Source organism: Petaurus breviceps, unplaced genomic scaffold (assembly GCF_028583685.1).
Source record: "Petaurus breviceps papuanus isolate PSGF00001 unplaced genomic scaffold, PetGlider_PUasm1.0 178, whole genome shotgun sequence".
Lineage (NCBI taxonomy): Eukaryota > Metazoa > Chordata > Mammalia > Diprotodontia > Petauridae > Petaurus > Petaurus breviceps.
In genome coordinates, this window is record NW_027185777.1 from 108,416 (window position 1) to 127,132 (window position 18,717).

Sequence of the window (18,717 nt, forward strand, 5' to 3'; positions counted from 1 at the left end):
TCTCTTGTTTTCTCCCTCCTCCCCTCTCCTTCTCTCTCTCCCTCCCTCTCTTCTCTTTCTCCCTTCCCCTCTCTTTTTCCTCTCTCCTCTTCAGTCTCCGGCATTCCCTTATCTCTCTACAAGCTGTTTTCCTCTAGCCGGGTGTAAACACCCCACGGGGCAGGGTCCAGCGCGCAGTCACCATGTACTTGATAGTGCCCGGCACACAGCAGGCGCTAAACAGATCGGCACTCGTGCCCACTTTCCGAGCCGGTGGCCCGGCATCGCGCTGCGCTCCCAGTCTCGGGGCGGAGACCGCGGGCGGTTACCTTTGCTGGGGGGAGGCTCTCTTCACGGATGCCGCCGCTCCTCTCTCCCCATCGTCCGGGCCTCTCCGGCCTCCCCGGGGGCTGCGGCTACACGGACGCCGGGAGGTCCCAGGCCACTTCCCCACCCAGGGATCAGCGCCCGCGTCCTCTCCTCTCCTGTCTGCAGCCTCCGAGCCCCGGTCCCTCCGCACCCCCTCTCCGCCCCCGGAGCAAACCTCTGGGAGCCGCGCAGGTTACCCCCCCGGGGCCTGGGTCACGCAGCGGCTGATCGGACCCACGACGGTTATTTTTAAGTGGGTGGAGAGAAGCGAGCAAAACCGCTTCCGGGGTTAGCTTTAGAGCCTCCGAAGCCGAGCAGGCGCTGATCGATCCTTGCCTGCAGCGCCACCTGGTGGGGGGGGTGTAGAACTGCACCCGTGGCTTCGGCACCTGGCGTTGGGGCAAGGTTTCCTTCCCTACCTTACACTGGTGCCTGGAAAAGACCTTAGAGGTCAAATAAACCAACTCCTTAATCTTAAGGTAGCAAGGGGGCACAGTGAGGATTCAAAGTCAGGGACCCTAAATCCCCCTCTTTCCCCTACACTATGCTCCCTCTGAGACCAGAGTTCCTCACCCTTTCTGTGGCCCCTTTGGAGCAGCCTTGAAGTCTGGTGAAGCCTGTGGACCCCTTCTCAGAGTAATGCTTTTAGAGCCATAAAATAAATTCCATAGGATTCTAAAGGAAAGAAATTATATTGATATTCAATTATCAAAATTGTAAAAGGCCAATTTCATGGACCCCTAATTTAAGAACCCCCAGCACTTTAAGATTTGTAATTTAAAAAAACACTAACATTTATAGAGCACCAACTATGTGCCAGGCACTGTGTAAGCACTTTACAAATATTATCTTGTTTGTTCCTCACAACAACTCTGGGAAGGAAGAAGGAGGTTCTGTGATTATCCCCATTTCACAGATGAGAAAGCTGAGGCTCAAAGGGGCCAAGTGATTGGCCCAGGGTCACATGGCTAATAAGTGTCTGAGGCTGGATTTTAATTTAGGTCTTGCTGACATGGATGGAAAAGTGAATAAAGTATAGGGTCTGGAGTCTAGAAGACTCATTTTCCTGCCTCACTCTGTCCCTGAGTTACTCTTTCCCAACTTCTCCCTTTAGCCCTGACTCTATGGGGCCCTGGTCTCTGCCATCCAAAGGGAGAAACTTTCTTGTAGGGAAACAGGTAGATAGACAACTCTTTGGCTGACACTTTTTGTTTCATCATTATTGTTGTCTTCCCCTCCTTAACACAACTATCACCTCACTCTTTGCCCAAAACTGAACAGTGAGGATTAATTTATAATCTTTTCTTTTAAGGAATGGAAACTCTGGTTCATTTGGGGCCCAAACCAGAAATCCTGGAAAACTGGAAAGATGAAAAATCACTTTTTCTCCATCTTCCCCCTCTCTTCCCCATCTCTCAGGTCCATCTAATGGTCTCCAGGCCTTTTATTCCCAGTCCCAAGGCACTCTAAGCAGATAAACATTAGTGAGTCCTTTTTACAATTAAAATATCGCCAAACATTAGATATAAATACCATAGAGATGGGAAAATGAGATATTTGGCTTCTAAGTTACTCTTACCCTGGAACCTCTTCTCCCACTGAGGAGACCCTTCAGTGGCCTCCCTTTTGGAGATTCCCCCTTTTGACTCTCTGGTCTTCTCCACCATATCCCCACATGAGTGCCTTCTCTTTCCCCTTTATAACTTCCCCATTGTGTTGTCTTCCTCAATTAGAGTGTAAGCTCCTTGAGGGCAGGGTCAGTTCTTTTTTTTTTTTTTTTGGCTTATATTTGTATCCACAGCACTCAGCCTAGAATCTGGTACAAAATTAGTACTTAATGTTTCTTGACTTCTTGTTGTTCAGTCATTTTCAGTCATGTCTGAGTATCCGTGACCCCATTTGGGGTTTTCTCAACAAAGATACTAGAGTGGTTTGCCATTTCCTTCTCCAGTGTGTTTTATAGATAGGAAACTTTGCCCAGGATAACACAGCTAGTAAGTGTCTGAGGCCAGGTGTGAACTCATAAAGATGAGTCTTTCTGACTTCAGGAGCAGCACTCCATCTACTGTGCTACTGGGCTGACTTGCTCCAAAATAAATTATATTCTAGATGGAAATCACTGGAGTAGCATCCAGTGGAAATGATGAGACCAAGAACAGGTCTGTGGTAGGGTGAGCAGTGCAATGACATCACTAAGAGAAATCACTGGCTCTACAGAATTGAAGGCATTGGAGGTGTGAGCTGAATACACATTGTGTGTGTGTGTGTGTGTGTGTGTGTGTGTGTGTGTACTGCTCCAAATATATACCCTGGCCACACAGGATCCTCGTTTGTGTACCTTACCATCTATGTTCTGTTTCTGTTGTTGTTCAGTCCTGTCTGACTCTGTAACTCCATTTTGGGATTTTCTTGGCAAAGATAACAGAATAGTTTGCCATATTCTTCTCTAGCTCATTTGACAGATGAGGAAAGTAAGGCAAACAGGGTAAAGTGACTTGCCCAGGGTCACATAGCTAGTAAGTGTCTAAGATTTTATTTGAACTCACAAAGATGAGTCTTCCTGATTCCAAGCCCAGTACTCTATCCACTGTGCCACCTAGCTACTTAACTTTTGATACTTTGTTTATTTATGAAAGGATGAACACCATGGGGCTATGATTTGTTTCTGTTGCATTAAATGTCATTGCATTAAGCTAACTGTATTCTCTGGTTGATGGCTAAAGATAAACACATTAGTGGGGGCTCATAGGCTATAGTTTTCTGGGTACTGACCCATGGAGTACCTTGAACCTTGAATAACCTTCCCCTAGAGCACCCACCCCCTGCACTGAGGGATGCCCCAGTGGCTTGTATTGTAGGTAAGTATGAATTAGATAAAGTAGTAGTAACAATTCTAAGACATGAGTGTGAGTCCCAGCTTGGTGGCTTCTTACCTGTATTATGTCAAGTAAATAATTTAAAAATCTGTAGGGGCCTCATTTTCTGTATAATGAGGGAGTTGGACAAGATTATTTCTAGAGTCCTTGCTAGATTTAAATCTGTGATTCTAAAGTGGAGAGCAGTTTAAGTTTCTTGATCAGGGAAGGAACATATGATGAATTCATGTCTATTTAAGTTTCAACAGGTTAACACTGGATAGTCCTCGGAAACTGATTGTTTACACTGTTACAGATTTATCATAATCCTACCTTCTGTCACCTATATTTACACTAGACCAATAGCTTCCAAACTTTTCCAGTATCAAGTGCCTTCTAAAAATGATGACTCCCTCTGTGATCAACACCATATGATAGTAGCCATACTACAGTTAACTGTCGATGGAGAAAATGCATGTTGACAAGAAGTGACTATGAACTCAGGAATGCTATTTAGTAAAACCGTATTCTGTTAAATCACAATAGAATCTATACGCCTTTGAAAAATTGTGATACACATATGAATGACACACATTACTTATGCTAGCTGCAGGAAATACATTTGAATATTTATGGATTCACTGAACTCTTGCAATTCTGAAACTTTTGTCCTTAGGAATCTGTGGCCCATAGGCTGGAGACCATTCCACTAAGTGATGTCTAAAGTCTTTCTATTCTATATTTTATGATCTTGTGGCCTCATAGTTTTCAGCATCATAGACTAGGAAAGCCACTAGACTTGGAATCAGGAGAGACTTTAGATTGAATCTCACTCTGATACTTAGCAGTTGTGTTACCTTCTCTCAGGCTCAGTTTCCCCATCAGCAAAATAAGGCTGACAATATTTGTATTACCCCTTACCTCACAGGGCTGTTGTGGGAGAAGTTCTTGATAAGTCTGAAAGCACCATGTCAGTGAGAACTACTGCTATGTTTAAGTATATTATTTCATGTTAGGCTCACCATAACCCTTGAAATAAATAGGATGAGTTTATTCTGCCCATTTGCAGGTAAGGAAACTGAGACTCAAAAGGTTAAATAACTTATTCATCATCATAATAGGCCTCTAGGCCTCCTATTTCTCAGATCTATGCTTTTTATACTATATCACACTTCTCAGAATATTAATTGGAGTTTTTGTTTTTGATTACAATAAGGAAATCTATTATGGCAAACCTATAATTCTTTATCCACCTAGAACTCATTTGCCTCATCTGTAAAATGAAGTATGGGCTAGATGAACTCTGACTCCTTTTAGCTCAAAATCTATGATCCTAAGCCACTTAACCTCAATGGGCCTCAGGTTTTCCATCTGTTAAATGAAGGGACTGGACTACAAGGCCTGGAAGGTTCCTTCCAGCTCTAGGCCTAGGGTCAGCTCTGTCTTTCTTTGGCTGGTCAGAAATAAAGCACGTTGAGAATACGGTATACATTTCTCAGCATGCTGCACAGCTCACAAATGTTTATTCTCAATACTACTATGGCTTGGTTAATCAGTAAATGCAATCAGCTCAATGTAAAATAACCATGTAGACAGGAGTGACAATGGGACCCTTCCCTCTACACGTAGTAGAAGAAACTGCATGGAAGCTAGGAACCACAAGGGGGCAGCAGCAGCTCATCTGAATTTCCTAGAAGGACGTGCAGAACTGGGAAAGCAGACGCGCCCTTTACCCACAGAATTACTAAAAAAGGCAACAGAAGAGACAATGTATCAACAATAGGTTCCAGATCAATGGAGAAAATCTCAGAAGCTTACCAGAAAACTTCAGCAGAAGCTTTGCAGGAGTCAAACGGGAGGAAGCATGATGGGCAGAAGAGTCTGAGCAGGGATCCATCAGCAGTCTGAAATGCCTTGGCCATGTATGTAGCCTTGCCTGAGGTCTTCTCAAGTTGTCTTAGGAAGACAACTATTTACCTTGACTTTGGTTTAGTTTTCCCACAATACATTCACTTGGAGACTATGTTCTGTCTTGTTTGTTGAGGAAAAATTTGGAGAGCCTGGAATTTTCTGACCTGCTGCACCATCTTCCCAGTTTCATTTTAATTTAAAAAATTTAAATGCATTCTGACTGTAAGGAGTTGTGTTAAAACACAAAGGTAGAAAGACATAGTCGTAGAGAAAGGCTAGGAGCTGAACCTGTGATTTTATCAATATAGAGAACCCCAAAGTGAGGAAGCTCCCTCTACCAATCCCGGTCAGCATCTTCTCTGCAGACTGTGGTCTTAGAGAGTTGTTTAGGTCACTAAGCAATCAATTCACAAGAATTTATAAGGTATTATTACTATGTGCTTGTATAGATAAGAAATGAGACTTGAACCCTGATCCTCCTGGCTCCAAAGCCCTCTCTTTCCATTAAGCCACACTGCCTATAGAAGAGAATGAAGCTAATTGGGCAATTTCCCCATCTGTACAATCCTCTAAGGTCCCTGTCAACTCTTTAAATTCATGATCCAATTATCTACAGTGTTTTGTACATAGGTGATTAATACATGCTTATTCAATTGAATTGAATTTGCCTAGTAAGGGATCTATAAATTATAATATAACTACAACCTTGAACCTTTTAATTCCTGTCCTTGAATCCATTAAGACTGAAAGTATTTGGTAACACCAAAAATATATAATTTCATTTGCACACCAAATTAAATTAACCATGTCCTAAATAAAGGATAGGAAGGCCTTTGCTATAATGAGAAAGTCTTCCAAGACCCAAGATGCTAGAAGAACTTACAGAGTACTTAGTCCCAGACTTCAAAAGCCCTGGTTATCTGCAGACTTCAAATTTAAGGTGAAGGAATTCCAGTTTGTACTTGGACTCCTGACTCGCCCACGGGGAATGACAAGATATAAGCTATCCTTGCAGATGAAAAAACTGAGGCTCAAGGAGGTTATATGATTTGCTCAAGGTCATACAGGAAGTAGATGTCAGGGATGGGATTTAAATAAAATCCTTGGAGTTAGAGGGCCAGAGGTACTGCACATTCCAATGTACCTCCATGGCCCATCCCTTGCACCAGAGCCCAGTCCAGCCCCAGATCTAATCAGTGACATTATGTTCTCACCTAATCAAAGACTGCCTTGGAAGCTGAAGCCCCTCCAGCCTAACTAGGAGAAAGCTGGAGTCAGAATCTCTGAATTGAAACCTCGCCCATAACTGGAGAGCGGCTCCCCTTTGAGGGGCCCAGCTGAAGGTAATTGATTCTGCCCCCCCCCAAAGGAAAATGGGCCTTCTCCCCAGGCTCCAGAGGCAGCCCATTGCATTTGGGGAACGAGTCTCATTTGAAGAACTGCTCATGCCATCACAGCAGTGCTTCCCGGGTCTGACTCTCTCTCCTCCACACTGCATCCCTGTGCTGGGAGGACCTCACTCTCCTCCAGCTTCTGCCTAAACCAGGGCTGGGGAATCTGTGGCCTCCAGGTCCCAGGTGGCCCTCTAGGTCCTCAAGTGTGGCCCTTTGACTGAATCCAGACTTCACTGAATAAATCCCCGTAAGAAAAGGCTTTGTTCTGTAAAACCTGGGCTTAGTCCAAAGGCCAAACCCAAGGGCCTCGAGGCCACATGTGGCTCCCCACCCCTGGCCTAAGCTCAGTCCTTAGCTACTTATCTCTGACGCTGTTTTGGCCCAGCCATCGATTCCATCGACTTCTCCCCTCTGCCTCCAGCCCCGGGTTGGGGGGGGGAGGGGGGGAGGGAGAGAGGCAGAGGTTGAGGCCGCAGGAAAGACCCAGCCCCCCAACCCCGGAGGACCCCGGCCCTGCCCGATGGCGCCTATGGTCATCATCCAAAACCAAAGGCAGGTCGGTGCCAGCAGGGAGAGGCCGCAGTCCGCAGCAGCCCCAGGAAAGCCGCGTGCAGGGAGGAAAGGCCTCGGCGCCGGCCTCGCTTCATGCCCCTGGGCTCCCAGCCGCCTCTCTTCAGACAGGGGGAACCCAGGGCCGCAGGGCGGGGGCCGGAGGGCAGCAGGATGTCTCCACCCCCACCCCAGGGCTCGGGGAAAGGAGCAAGTTCGCAAGGGAACGGCGGGGTATAGGTGCAGACTAGGAGGGCGCTGCCGGTCTCCACGGACAGACCGGACCACGCGGGTCTGCATTCTCTAACACCGCGATCCTCAAGTATCTAGATAAGCTCCTGATACTTAGATCGAGCCCTCTGAAGTGGGGGAGGGGCGGGAGGCCGGGCAGGGGGAGTTCACAGGTTCAAGTTTAAAAACTTAAGCGCGGCTTCCGGTTTAGGACTTCCGGTTTTGGCCCCTAAAAGGCGGCGGTGGCCAGGCAGTGCCAGTGCGCCTGCTCAGTGAGACCGGAGCCGCAGCTGCTCGTGGCGGAGGACATCGGGGAACCATGATCGAAGTCGTGTGCAACGACCGGCTGGGCAGGAAGGTCCGTGTGAAGTGCAACCCCGAAGACTCCATAGGGGACCTGAAGAAGCTGATCGCGGCCCAGACGGGCACCCGCTGCAGCAAGATCATCCTGAAGAAATGGTACACGGTCTTCAAAGACCACGTGACGCTGGCGGACTACGAGATCCATGACGGGATGAGCCTGGAGCTCTACTACGGCTAGGGGTGGAGGGGCCGCGCCCGGCCCCCTGCTGCGCCCCGGTCCCCCCACCCTGCTTCGCCTCCAGCAAAGTTAATAGAGTAGCTCCCATCAGGTTTCCAGCAGCTCTGAAGTACGGACAGGAGGTGCAAGAGCTTTTTAGAAATTCAGCCAATCATGGATTCAAAGAAACTGGACAAGCCTTAGCACTGCTGAAAAGGGAAGTGAGCGGCAACAGAACAATTAATACAATAACAAGCAACGTTGTAAAGACAAGCAGCTCTACAAGGCTTAGAAGCTTTGATCAAGGCCACAATAGACCACAATGCCAGAGGACACAGGATAAAATTGCCACTCACCTCCAGAAAGGGAGGTCATAGACTCATCTGGGAGACAGAGGCACAGTTCTTTCTTCTTTTTGACGGGACCAGTGCAGACATTTGCTTTGTTTGACTCCACCTGTTTGTAATATGGTTTTGTTTTCCTTGATTTCTCAATGAGGAAAGAAATGGAGGCCAGAAAGAATCCATAACTAAAAATAAAATGTAATTTTAAAAATAAACTAGTTCACTAGTGTTATGTCTGTTAAGCACATCGCTGGGGATACCAAAGTGAACAAACAAGTAGGTTTCTTACAGCCAAAGTGTGACACCTTCCCACAGGTTTGTTACTGGGTTCCCCCGCCAAGAAAATTAACCCCAGTAAGTGAGAAAGTGATTTCTGGGAAGAGAGCCCTATAAACAGAAAGTCTCAGGATAGGAATCTTGTAGCAAGTTGTGCTTGAACTGAGTTTTGAATGGACCTCAAGATTCTACAGGGCAGAGGTGACAAAGTAGTGCATTCCAGGCCAGTGTAAAAATACTGAGATGGAAAATGGAAAATTTCATACCTGGGATAAAAAGTAGGTTCATTTGGTTGGAATGTGAAGTACATGAAGAAAAATAGTGTGCAACAAACCTTGAAAAGTGGGCAGGAGGTCCATTTGTGTAGGCCCTTAAAAGTTAATTGCAAGTCTTTGTATTTTATCCAAGATGCAAGAGGGCGGTCACTGTGTTTTTTGAGCAGAAGAGTCTACCTTCTGAGAAAGCGCATCCTTTTTTTGAATAGCATGAATTATTGGGTACATTCTCCTTATTTTATAGGGAGTTTAGGAGTAGGAGAAATTTACTTCCCTGTTATTTCTACTCATTGGAACTAGTTCTACCTTCAATCAATTAACACATTTATTAAGCTCTTATTTTGTGCCAGATTCTTCAATAAGCTCTAGCAATACCAAAAAAGGCTGGACTGGGAGAAGAGGGGACTAGAAAGCAATACAAAGTATTGATGATAACAGAAGTGGGGAAGAATAAATAGTAACATAGTGCCTGCTATGTGGTAGGCACTGTGCTAAGTGCTTTTTACAAATATTATCTCAAGATAAAATAGGCAATTATGATTATATAAAACTGAAAACCTCTGCACACACAATCAGTGCAGCTGTAATTAGAAGGTAAATAAGTGAGGGAAAGAGCTTTGCAGCAAATTGCTCTGATAAAGGTCTGATATACAAGATGTGTGTGTATTAGATTCAAATATAAATAAGAGTCATTCACTTATACATATATGGTCAAAAGATATGAACAGACACTTCTTTAAGGAAAAATCTGAAGGGAGCCTAAACATCAGATCCTGGAGTCAGGCTGTACTTTGAAAGTTAGCTCTGGGTTTTCCAGTGATGCAGCCATTCCATATAGTCTGCTCCTAGTTTTCCCAGTGGTGGAGCTGTATATCAGAGGTCACCTGATATCTGAAATCCAGGGCTCTGCTCTGTTCTGGGATTCCAGTCAGAAGGTGTTAGCTTCCTTTTAAGATTATTAATACATTTTTTTTAAGATTAAAATTAGAAATACTGAAAACCAAAGGAGGGATTAATAAAATTGAAATTAAGAAAACTATTGAATTAATAAATAAAACTAAGAGCTGGTTTTATGAAAAAAACAATGAAATTGATAGACTCTTAGTCAATATGATAAAAAAAAAAAGAAATAAAACCAAATTATGAGTATCAAAAATGAAAAGGATGAACCTACCACCAATGAAGAAGAAATTAAAACAATAATTAGGAATTATTTTGCCCAGTTGTATTGTAGCGGCAAGCACCCTGAAGTCCCTAGGGTGGCTGCTCACACAGGTTCTTGGATCTGCTTTATTAAAGGAAAGCAACTCAAAATGGGTTAACAAGCTTACTTTAATCAGTCAGACATATATCGTTTACCTTATTCAGGGGAAAAGGTCAGCACCCTGAACTTCAAAGTATACAGGCAGAATTATCAAGACAGAAACAGATCAAGTAGACAGCTTTCCAAACTGTCTAACCATTATATCCATACCAAATCAACATCTGGGTTTTTCAAAGCCGGGGGGGCCCTGGACAATGGCTTCCCAGAATACAGATCAAATCACAGAACACTTCTCAAAGTGAGCCTCCAAAACAAAGCTACACATCAGGGCTTATATAGCCTTCTCCTGGCTCAGAGAATGTAACAACCTTTTGGACCCACTGGCCAATCAAAAAGTATCTACTGAAAAACAAGCCTCTCACCCCAGGCTCCAGGTGCACTTTAGCTTAGGGGCAGGGAAGATCTTTAAAATTTACATTCTCATTACAGTTGTATGCACATACATTTGACAAACTTAGGGAAATGGATGAATATTTACAAAAATATAGGCTGCCCAAATTAACTTAAGAGGAAGTAAATTACTTAAATAACCCCATCTCAGAAAAAGAAATCGAACAAATCATCAGTGAACTCCCTAGGAAAAAATTTCCAGGGCCAGATGGATTCACTAGTGAATTCTATCAAACATTTAAAGAACAATTGATTCCAATACTCTACAAACTATTTGAGAAAATTAGTGAAGGAGTCCTACCAAATTCTTTTTATGACACAAATATGGTACTGATATCTAAATCAGGAAGAGATAAAACAGAGAAAGAAAATTATAGACTAATCTCCTTCATGAATATAGATGCAAAGATTTTAAATAAAACATAAGCAAAAAGACTACAGCAACTTATCACAAGAATAATACACTTTGATCAGGTAGGATTTATTCCAGGAATGCAAGGATGGTTTAATATTATGAAAACCATCAGTATAATTGATCACAGTAAAACTAGCAAAAACCACACGATTATCTCAATAGATGCGGAAAAGGCTTTTGACAAAATACAACATCCATTCCTATTGAAAACACTAGAAATAATAGGAATAAATGGAGCTTTCCTTAAAATAATAGGTAACATCTATTTAAAGCCATCAGCAAGTAGTATATGTAATGGGGAAAAGCTAGAAGCATTTCCAATAAGATCAGGGGTGAAACAAGGATGTCCACTCTCACCCCTCTTATTCAATCTGGTACTAGAAGTGTTAGCAGTAGCAATTAGAGGAGAAAAAGAAATCAAAGAAATCAAATTAGGCAAAGAAGAGACCAAGCTATCACTCTTTGCAGATGATATGATGATATACTTAGAGAATCAAGTAAAAAACTACTTGAGACAATACATAAATTTGGCAAACTTGCAGGATATAAAACCCACATAAATCCTTGGCATTCCTGTATATTTCTAATGAAATTCAACAGCAAGAGATAGAAATAGAAAACCCATTTAAAGTTACTGTAGACATTATAAAATATTTGGGCATCTACCTGCCAAAACAAACTCAAAACCTATATGAACACAACTACAAAACACTTCTCACACAAATAAAGTCAAATCTAACTAATTGGAAAGACATCAATTGCTTGTGGTTGAGTTGGGCTAATATAATAAAAATGACAATTTTACCTAAATTAAATTATATATTTAGTTCCATAGCAATCAGTTTACCAAAAAACTACCTTACAGAACTAGAAAAAATAGTAACAAAATTCATTTGGAAGAACAAAAGGTCCAGAATATCAAGGGAATTAATGAAAAGAAATGTTAGGGATGGTGGACTAGCTATACCAGATTTTAATCTGTACTATAAAGCAGCAGTCCTCAAAACTACTTGGTACTGGCTGAGGAATAGAGTAGTGGATCAATGGAATAGATTGGGTACACGAGACTCAGCAGTCAATGACTATAGTAATCGACTGTTTGATAAACCCAAAGACCCCAGTTTTGGGGATAAGAACTCACTATTTGACAAAAACTGCTGGGAAAACTGGAATATAGTATGGCAGAAACTAGGCATAGACCATTATCTAACACCATATACCAAAATCAAGTCTAAATGGGTGCATGATCTAGCTATAAAGGCTGATACTCTAAGCAATCTGGAAAAACAAGGAATAGTTTACCTGTCAGATTTGTGGAGAGGGGAAGACTTTATGACCAAACAAGAATTAGAGGGCATTATAAAATGCAATATGGATAATTTTGATTACATTAAATTGAAAAGCTTCTGTACAAACAAAGCCAATGTAACCAGGATTAAGAGGGAAGTGGAAAATTGGGAAAGAATTTTTACAACCTATGTCACTGATAAAGGACTCATTTCTAAAATATACAGAGAATTGAGTCAAATCTATAAGAATACAAGTCATTCCCCAATTGATAAATGGTCAAAGGATATGAATAGGCAGTTTACAGAGGAAGAAATTAAAGATATTTATAAGCATATGAAAAAATGCTCTAAATCACTATTGATTAGAGAAACGCAAGTCAAAACAACTCTGAGGTACCATATCTCACCAGTCAGATTGGCTAAGATAACAAAACAGGAAAATGACAAAGGCTGGAGAGGATGTGGACAAATTGGAATATTAATGAATTGCTGGTGGAGTTGTGATCTGATCCAACCATTCTGGAAAGCAATCTGGAATTATGCCCAAAGGACTATAAATAATTTCATACCCTTTGACCCAGCAATACCACTTCTAGGATTGTATCCCAAAGAGATCATAGAAGTGGGAAAAGACCCATATGTACAAAAATATTTATAGCAGCTCTTTTTTATGGTAGCAAAGAATTGGAAATTAAGGGGGTGCCCATCAATTGGGGAATGGCTGAACAAGTTGTGGTATATGCATGTTATGGAATACTATTGTGCAATAAGAAACGAGGAGCAGATGACTTCATATTTACCTGGAGAGGCTTATATGAACTGATGCTGAGTGAGAAGAGTAGACCCAGGAGGAATTTGTACACAATTACAGACACAACATATGTGTGATGACCAGCTTCGATAAACTGGTCTCTTCTCAGCAATCCAGAGACATAAGTCAAACCCAAAAGAGTCATGATGGAGAGAGATATTTACATCTAGAGAAAGAATTGAGATCAAACCCAGATTGAAGCAAACTACCTGCCCTTTTTCGTTTTTGTTTGGTTTTGTTTCCTCTTGCCCATTCTTCATTCCATCTGTTACAATCCTTCTTTATATCCTGACTAAGGCCTAATGTGAAAGTATTTGCAGAGACTATACTTGAGTGTATGCTGCCATGGAGGAAAGGGGGGAGGGAGAGAAAATTTGAAACTCAAGGAATTGTGGTAATGAATCTTGTAAACTAAAAATAAACAAATTAATAAAGACAAAAAAACAAAAACCAAGCAATTGGGGTTAAGTAACTTGCCCAAGGTTACACTGCCAGTTTTGTTGGTTTTTTTTTTTTTTTTTTTGGGGGTGTTAACTGTCTGAGGCCGGAACTGATCCCGGGTCCTCCCGACTCCGGACTGGTGATTTTACTCACTGCACCACCTAGCCGCCCCCATTAATACATTTTAGATACTATTCATGTGTATGGAAACATCAAGGACATGATTACTGTCAAGGCCTACTTGACATCACTGCCTGGCATCTTGGAACTGAACAAAGCAGTAGTGGAAAGCCTAGTGACCTATAGTTACCTTCTTTGTCTTGATACTTTATAAAAACCTTGCTCATGGAATCAATAAATGGATTGCATTAATAATCTCACCTGGCCCACGTTATTCCGAACTTCCACATTGTAGTGCATCATTTAGTGCTGGTTACAAAAATCCAACCTATCAGTAGCCATATGAAAAAAAAAAACAGTTGCTTATAATAAGTGAAATTCAAATTAAAAGTATTCTGAAGTTCCACCTCATACCTATCAGCCTGGCAAAGATGATAGAAAAGTAGAGTGACACATTTTGGAGGGATTGTCGGAGTAGTAGTGTATTAATGCATTGTTGATAGAGGTGTGAATTGGTCCAGCCATTCTGGTGAGCAACTTGGATCTATGTTCATAAAGTCACTAAAATGTGTGTTTGTCAAGTTCCAAATAACAACAAAGTAAAAATTACATTTTTTTAAAGCAAAAATGACCCCTGCCTATAGTTTACATTCTAATGGGGCAGGCAACATATAAATAAATAGTCCCATACAAAACACACACAAGAGTAAACAGAAATTAATCTTAAGGGGTGAAGCACTAGCAACTGGAGAGACATTTGCTTCATGCAGAAGGCAACAAACACAAGAAGACTAATAACGTTTCTCCACTGCAAACTTTCCAGCACTTGAAAACAATAAGTATATGCCACCTAAATTTTTTCATCTTAAATAAAAAATATATTAAATACATTCTGAGTGCCAAGCACTGTGTTAAGACACAAAAATAAAATGACAGTCATAGAGTAAGGATAGAAACTGAACCTGTGATTTCACTAATATAGAGAACTTCATGGCAAGGAAGGTCCCTTTACCAGTGCAGGTCAGCATCTTCTCTGCAAATGATAGTCTTAGAGAGTTGCTTGGGTCACTGAGCGATCAGTTCACAAAAATTTATAAGCTATTACTATGTGCTGGTATAGATGATAAATGGGAGCTTGAACCCTGATCCTCCTGGCTCCAAAGCCCTCTCTTTCCATTAAGCCATACTGGCTATAGAAGAATGAAGCTAATTGGGCAATTTTCCCACTTGTACAATGAAGGGGTGGGACTAAATATCCTCTAAGGTCCCTGCCAACTCTTTTTTAAAAATTAGTAGTAGTAGTAGTAGTAGTAAAATGATAGTGTTTTATTTTAACTTCTGTTAATGCAGAGGCCACAATTTAGGTATCCATGAATTTATTTACTATTTTGACAACTGTATTCAAATATAATTGGTTTCCTTAATAATCATATATTTTATTTGTTTAAAAGCATCATTTCTGGGAAGAAGTTGACAGGTTTCCTTCAGAATACCAAGGGTGTCAATGAATCCTTCAATACCCCATCTCTAGGTTAACTCCTTAAGCAATTCTCTCTGCTAACCTTGGTTCTCAGACATCAATCCTGTCAAGCATGACACTGATAGGTGGCAGACTGGGCACTTCTCAGTCAGCCCTTGACTGCTAGCTGACTTAGTGACGTTTCAAGACTAAAACCACACCTCCAGGTAGCCCCCCCCCCCTTGGGCTTTTTCCCAGTGAATCATGGGCAATACGCCTTCCAAGTTACATAAAAATTGCATGTTCCTTTAAACACTGGCCCCACCTTAACTCCTCCCTAATCCCATCCTCTTCTCACCTGGTCAGCCTAATTGACATCTAATGAATAGCCTTAACTCTTTAAAGCTATGCCTGTGTCTTCTTTAAGCTTGCAGGTCCCCTAAGGATCCTTGCTCGCTGTAAGGCATATAATAAACTTTTGCAACTGACTCCAAGTTAGCCTGGGCTGAATTCTTTCCATCCTGAATAGCAGGTTTTCTGGTTTTAAGATTAAGATCAGAGTTCCTGCTGAACCTAATAGCCAACCTTCATCACTTCCACCCCCCAGCCCAGTCCCTGATCTAATCAATGACTTTATGTTCTCACCTAATCAAAGGCCCTGCAGTGATAACCAGGAGGAAACTGGAGTCAGGATTTCTGACCTGAAACCCCTCCCATAACTGGAGAAACCGATCCTCTTTGAGGGTCCCCACTGAAGGTAACTGATCCTGCCCCCCCCCCCCCCAAGGCCTCCACGGAGCAGGGTCCTCCTCCCTGAGCTGCAGGGGCAGCCCACAGCATGCAGGGAACTCGAGATGCTCATGCCATCCCCGCGGCGGCACCTCCAGTTCGACTCTGTCTGCTCCCCTGTATCCATGCTCGGGGAGGACCAGGACCGACCGCTGTGGTGAAGACTGCAGCTGCACTGCCTCCAGCTTCAGCCTAGATTCGGGCCTCAGCTGTTCGTCTCAGGGACCGTGTGCTCCGGTCTCTGCGTCCACCCCCCCCCCCCCAATAAGCAAAGGGGGGGGCAGTGCCGGCAGAAAGGGGCTTCCACGTTCTCCCGAAAGGTTCTCTGAGGCCAACCCTGTGCACAGGCCACAGGCCCGGGACAAAGTGACAGCCCAAGACCCAACTGGAGTGCCCAAGTCATGGGGGAGCTGAGGGGGAGAAGCAGGCAGGCCGCCGAGCCTCGGATTCTTGGGCAGGGTGGCCCAGCTGGAGGCTGTGTTTCCTGGTTCAGCAGCCCAGCAAGGTGAGGGGGGCTCCATCACCTTCTCCCCTCTGCCTCCAGCCCCAGACCGGAGCCCCAGGGGGCAGAGGCCGAGGCCACCTCCCAGCATTCTTTTTAACACCGGGATCCTCAAGTTTCTAGATAAGCTCCTGATACTTAGATCCAGCCCTCTGAAGTGAAGACCTCTACACGGTCTCCAAGGACCTCTTCAAGGTCCTCTTCAAGGACCACGTGACGCTGGCGGACTACGAGATCCATGACGGGATGAGCCTGGAACTCTACTACTGCTAGGGGTGGAGGGGCTGCCCCGGCCCCCTGCTGCGCCCCGGCCCTTTGCTGTGCCTCCTGCCTCCCTTAAAAAATTAAAGAAGTAATAAAAGGCATTCAAAAAAGAATAAACTTAATAATAAAGTGCAAGAATTGGACTAAATCATTCCTATTGTCTCTACCTGCTCTACATCAATGGAACTCGCCCACAAGATTATCCACAACGATCTGGACCCCTGTTCACCCCTACCACTGGCCAGGATAGGGGCTGCCCGGAATAGGGCAGAAGGAGGTGGTTGGGTTGCGGCCAGTCTTGGGTGAAGGAGGAGGTAGAAGAGACAAGGGTAAATGCATCTAACCACCTTCCAAGTCAACCATAAATGATATTTGCATCCTTCCTTATCTTACCTCCATCTTCCTCTTTGTACTTTGACACCTCCAATTGACTATGGGAAATGCAGAGATACAAATCTGTGTCTTGAATGAGATGATATGAACAGAACTGAGATGTCACTTAGGGAAGGGGAGGGACAAACTTTTTCTTTCAAAGTTGCTTTGGGCAGGTAGAATCTTTCCAGAGTATTTAAGTTCCCCCAATTCTAAGGTATTGTGTCTTTTACAATCCTCTGGTGGAGTAATTTCAAGTCCCTCTCCCTCCACCTGCCCAATATCCAAGTCTCCTTCTTGGAACCAGCAATGCTCTTTGTTCATCCACTACTCTCTGAGAGACTTGAGATGAGAGTCCTCCTTGGAGATCTCAGAGCCTGAGGCTTTGGGCCACTCCACAGATGCTGGGGAGTGAAATCTCTAAGCAGTCCCATGGCTCACTACCATCAGGGACATCCCCTGGATTCTATCCTGGATTTTGGCCTACCATAAATATTTGTTAAAATATCCCTACTCTGTAGATGGATTGGAAGGAAAGAGAGTTTGCTCAGATGTTGCAAAAAGGTTGGGTTTTTTTTTCTGCATAAGAAGAGGATCAGTAAGGTAAATTATTCTTATGAAGATTATATTAGTTCTTATCACATAGTTATACAGGATGTCCCAAAAAATTTAATACTGTTTTAAGCTGTTAGACTGACTAAGACTTTTGGGACATGCTGTGTATTTTAAATGCTTTCACATAAGTACAGGGAATGAACTGATTTCACAGGTATAGGAAACTCCCAGGTGAGAAAATTCCCTCTACCAATACCAACTTCTCTGAAAGTGATAGTTGTAAAGAGTTACCTAGAGCTCTGAAGTGTTAAAAAATTTGCCTAGGATCACATGGTCAATATATGTCAGAACCAGGAGCAACCATCTTCACCACCACCACCACCACCACCACAAACATCAATTGCCAGCAATGGGCAGATAATCTCAGGAACCCTTGATAAATGCATCATCCCTCAGAACACTGGTCCTACTTCTATCCTAGCCCCTGCAGCCATAAAACAGAAGAGTAATCCCTGTAGCTGATGGGCCTACCATCCCCACCAGCTACTAACCGATTGTCACCCACAGGCCAGCCAAGCAAACCTAGGTAAAGTGGCTGTAGCAGCAAGAACCCCAGCATGCCCAGGGTGGCTGCCAACACAGATTCTTGGATCTGCTGTGATAAAGGAAAGCAACTCAAAATGGGTTAACAATCTTACTTTAATCAGTGAAACATATATCGTTTACCTAGTTCAGGGGGGAAAAGGTCAGCATCCCGAACTTCAGAGTATACAGAGGTTACAAGCATGAGTTACAAGAACATTTCAGCAGACAGGCCTCCAAACTGTCCAACCATTACATCCATACCAAATCAGTTTCCAGAGAGGGGGACATCAACATCTGGGTTTTTCAAAACCGGGGGCTCTCAACAACGGCTTCTCAGAGTCTCATCTAATCAAATTACACAATACTTCTCAAAGTTAGACCCAAAGCAAAGCCTACCATCAGGGCTTATATAGCCTTCTCCTAGCTCAGAGAATGTAACAACCTTCTAGACCCACTGCCCAATCAAAAAGTATCTCCTGAGAAACAAGCCTCCCACCACAGTCTCCAGGTGCACTTAAGCTTAGGGGCAGGGAAGATCTTAAAAATTTACATTCCCATTACAGTGGCAAGGCACCATAAGGGAGAAAGACAGGAGGCATCATGTAATGGGCAAGTCAAATCATTGCCACCACATCCCTTCAGACTCAAATGTAGATAGCCCGGGATCCTAAGCCTAAAAGTCTAGGAATAGACTGTTT

General features: G+C 43.3%; 1 protein-coding gene and 1 pseudogene across 1 annotated transcript in view; one reads left to right on the plus strand and one right to left on the minus strand.

The window, feature by feature from the left end:
• SLC25A38 (solute carrier family 25 member 38) overlaps window positions 1–634 on the minus strand; it is a 19,243-nt gene extending 18,609 nt beyond the window's left edge. Inside the window, exon 1 of the mRNA XM_069086129.1 lies at window positions 309–634. The gene's annotated coding sequence lies outside the window, so the exon portion shown is untranslated. The remainder of the gene's footprint in view (window positions 1–308) is intronic.
• A 6,972-nt stretch (window positions 635–7,606) lies between these two features.
• LOC138159819 (ubiquitin-like protein 5 pseudogene) lies at window positions 7,607–7,829 on the plus strand (annotated as a pseudogene).
• Window positions 7,830–18,717: the final 10,888 nt, after the last annotated feature.